Source organism: Anticarsia gemmatalis, chromosome W, assembly GCF_050436995.1.
Source record: "Anticarsia gemmatalis isolate Benzon Research Colony breed Stoneville strain chromosome W, ilAntGemm2 primary, whole genome shotgun sequence".
Classification (NCBI taxonomy): domain Eukaryota; kingdom Metazoa; phylum Arthropoda; class Insecta; order Lepidoptera; family Erebidae; genus Anticarsia; species Anticarsia gemmatalis.
The window spans coordinates 5,604,450-5,608,644 of NC_134775.1; the positions used below are offsets into that span (position 1 = coordinate 5,604,450).

General features: G+C 43.2%; 1 pseudogene; it reads right to left on the minus strand.

Annotated features, from left to right (window-relative positions):
- Positions 1-338: 338 nt before the first annotated feature.
- Positions 339-3,119, minus strand: LOC142985808 (uncharacterized; annotated as a pseudogene).
- Positions 3,120-4,195: the final 1,076 nt, after the last annotated feature.

Consider the following 4,195-nt stretch of genomic DNA (forward strand, 5'->3'; position numbering starts at 1 on the left):
CTGTCGAGAGTGACCCCTGGCGCCCGCGCTTACGTCTATCTGCGCGGACTTATAACCGGTCACTGCCACTACCCGTGTTGTTATCCACTCCAGCAAGCTAGAGTGGGTGAAGTGTCCTCTCCACTGACGCCACACTGCCTGGGACTTCTCTGGGACCACTCTTTTGGTAACGCATGTCTTCCCAGGAACCGTTACCCTCTCGACCTAAATGCCAGAATCCACAGGAATGACGAGTCAATACATGTGGTGACAGTTCGGTTGCAGGTGCATGACGGCTGGCACCGAGCCGGGTTTGTTTCAAGTTTTCCTTCTCTGTAATCATTTACGTGGAGCAAGAGCCAATTACCAAATATACTGAGGCACTTCCGCTGTCGACTAATCAACTATCGTTTCATATATTGTATTGTAACCGATGTATCCGATGTATACGATTGAGATCATAAAAGGAAGTGGCACGTAACGAGTTGATTCAACGTTGTAGACTAGATGTTGTGGCGTCCCGTGGCGTCCCGAACGTGGCGCGGCCACAACCCGCCCGCGACACGACACTCCCGACCAACAACACTCCACGTAAATGTAAATAACATAATGGACAAGTTAATAGCGTTACGGCGATACGTGAGTCAACTTAAATTTAGATTATACCATCCTAAAAATACTGTTGCGTATGATAAACATTAAACATAATGATATAAGTCTATAACTAACGATTAGGGTTCCGTGATCGTTTCACCATCCGCCTCCTCTCGCTTGCTTACCGACTCGTCCATTGCGTTTGCCGTGGGTTCCGTACTCAACATAATCAGCTAGCCTCTGCACCACTAACACGTGAATTTGTCAATTCAGATGTCTACAAAATTAAAATATAAAAATAAATAGGCAATTATGCGGCATTTAGGTACAGAACCCTGTGTGCGACCACCCAAGTTTTAGTATACCAAGACGACGTGTGACAATATTCAACTAGAGATAAAATTTTCAATTGGAATACTAAAAGTTGGTTCTCAGTGGGATCACGTCTAAGACATATTCAATCGAGTTATCGAAATAGGCCATAATTATTGTTATTTAAAGTGTACAGCAATGTTGCCATAGTTGTAGTTGTGAAAATAACAAACTTAATTTAATAATCAAAGATGTCGTAAGCATGATCACGAGGGACATATTTGGTGTCACAAAGTAAGCGCGTCTGGAGTGTAACACAAATATTGTGAGGATGCGGTACGTACCGTGTGCAATATTAGAGAAATGTTCAGTTTATATCATTTGTATCACAATATTTTAATATGTTACAACACTGACGCAGTATCGGCCGTCTAAATGGCGCCTCCGCGTTTTACACCGAGGTACAAATTTTACTACTGGACCAGCCAAAAGACCTTAAAACTATCATCATCAATGACTACAACGTAGACGTGTTCGCACTGCAATAGAAACGTGTGTTTTTAAAATGAAATGAATGACTTTACAACATTGTAGTGATTGATGACGTTTCTCTCTCATCCTTTGAGCGTCGAGGCACTAGTGCGGTCACAGGAGCGCACTAGTACGTCGTGTTCTCAAAACCTTTCCGTTAAACCTCGAAACTGAACATTAACAGAGATGTAACACTACATAAATGCGAAGAGCGCACTGACGCACGCTCGCTAAGCGACCGTCTAACGACGTGCAATTACCGACGATGTGACAACCCTAACAGTATGGTAACACGTGGCAACACTCATTGAAAAACGAACATATTTGACAGGTTGAATTTTTTTATCCTAAAAGTGTTCTCGACACTGGCAACACACGTTAACCCGGCGAGTTATTTGCGCAGTCGCGTCGGACCGTCACAAGCTGCGAGCGTAGCGACACGAATAGAGCTATGGAAAATAAATGCAGGGTTAAATGCGTCGTTATAAAAAATGAATATATGTTTCGCTAGGTTCGTGTGTCGCCGGTGCGGAGGTCACGGTTAATGTCTTAGGTCGAGGGATAGTGATTGAGTCCGTCATATGTTGCAGTAGCAGGTGTTGTGAGTGTTGGTGCGTGGCGGCTCTAGCCGGAGGTGGCGGTGCCCGCGCTCTCCACGCGCGCGCTCTTGTTCTGTCGCACCAGCTCCGCACGTCGCTCCTCCTTTTTGACGAAATCTAGTTTCTTCTGGATTTCCTTCTCCCTATTCTGTTCAGCGATGGTCAGTTTAGTCTCGATGTCTTTGGTGATCACTTCCACCTTCGCAGTGGCGGCCGAACGCACCTCGGCTAGCTTATTATTGTGGTTGCGTAGTTTCTCCTTCTGCTCGGCCTCGATCAACAGCCGGCGGTCGGCGGCCTGCTGCAGCTACTCTTGGATAGCGCTTTCCAACTGCTGGAAACGTTCCTGGTTGCCGGCGCGCACTTTCTTCACCTGCTCTTCATGTTCGCGCAGGCGCTCGAGCATCTTTTTGATGTTCTCGTCACGCTTGTCGGCGGCAGTGTTCATTTTTTCCTCGATCGCCTTGTAGACCTCCGCCGTCTGCTGTTCCAGGGTCAGCCTGGTCTTTTCAACTCCCTCCAAGTGGTCCTTGAGACGCGCGCGCAGCTCGTTGATGTAGGCCTCGCGCTTCTCCTCGTGCGTCTCCATCTTGGCGTCGAGCGCCTCCTTTGTGTTCACGATGAAGCTGTTGGTCTGTTCGCTGCGGATGCGAGACGCCTCTTCGATCTTCTGCATTTTCTGCGCGATAGCCGCCATCTTGCTTGCTTCCAAGCTACGTCTCCTCTCCTCAGCAGCCTTCAATTTCTCCTGGATCTCTTCCACCGAGGGTGTCTTCTCGGGCGAGTCGGCGCGGCGCGGGACTGGCACGCCCACTGGCTCTGCCAGAATCACCTCGTACGCGAGACCGCCCTTCGACATCTCCTGGCAGCGGATTTCGGTAGATTTAGCAGCTTCAACTTCCATTGCTTTGCTTTGTTTGAACTTCAGGTAACAAAGAAACTCAAAGGATCTTCAAGAACGTCCGCTGCACACAAAGGACCAACAAGTTTTACTTAACTAAAAGCTCGATACAAAAACTTTATAACTCCTTATCGCCGTTGAAACAGTTATTTTAAATTAAATTTAAATAAAGACAGGATATGAGTTAATGGTAGACGTTTTAGTTCATAAATCCATCATGTAAATAAGATACGTTATAAACACACGCCAAACTAAAAGTCTACCTGCTTTAAAATTTGACCTTGTTTTATTAAAAGAATACCGTTAGAGTTATCTACGGGATTAAGGGCCAGGTTGGCGGCTGCGTGGAGCACGAAGGCTCCTGTGACGAAGATCCTAAAACAAGGTGTGGTCTTCGTAAAAGCTTGAAATGAACTCGAATAGATTTAGAATTGGGATGACTTCCTATTATTTCAGTTTTAGCCACCTGCTTATACACTGTTTCACCTACCTTAAACATTGTAGCTTCAGCTGCCTGATTCCGCTTTTCTATTACCTGTTCCTTATTCTTAGATACGTGGGCCGCTATGCATTCCTGGACTGCTTCTGCATTTTTACGGTGATTAAGAACATAGTCTTGGTAAAATTCCTTAGGATAATATATTTCTAACGGATTCCGGGATGCTGTATGACCAAACAACAGTTCACGTGGTGAATAGCCAGTGGTAGAGTGAAAAGCATTGTTATATGGGCGGATTTTTTAAAACGTGTACCCTTTTTAAAACTAGCAGTTTAATTTTTTTGTTACATTTTTAAATATTTCTTTCGAAAATGTTATTGTTTAATAAATAAGCTTTATTGAATAACTAATGGTTTTTACAAATATTATTTAGTTAATGAAATATAAGCGATTAAATATTCTTGTAGACGATTTTCTGTTCCACTGAGTAACATATTCAAAACCTTCCTATGAAATACATAACATAATTTACTGAATAATCACACTTTTATTCACTTACATGAAGGCCAATGAATTAAAAAAAGTGCACTAATATCATCTACAAGAATGATTAACTATTGTAATCGACCTATTGTCTCCCCTGACTAACATTGTGACAAAGTGATAACCTATTTTTCTTTGTAACTATTTTAATTTCAACTGTTTATCTTTAATAAGTCCATATTAAAACGACCAACAAATTAAGTTTTATTATAATAAATGATATTAGTACCTAACTAATATAAATGAGTAATTAAACCTTTTTTTGTATTCTCAAAGTAATGGACACTCACATCAGTG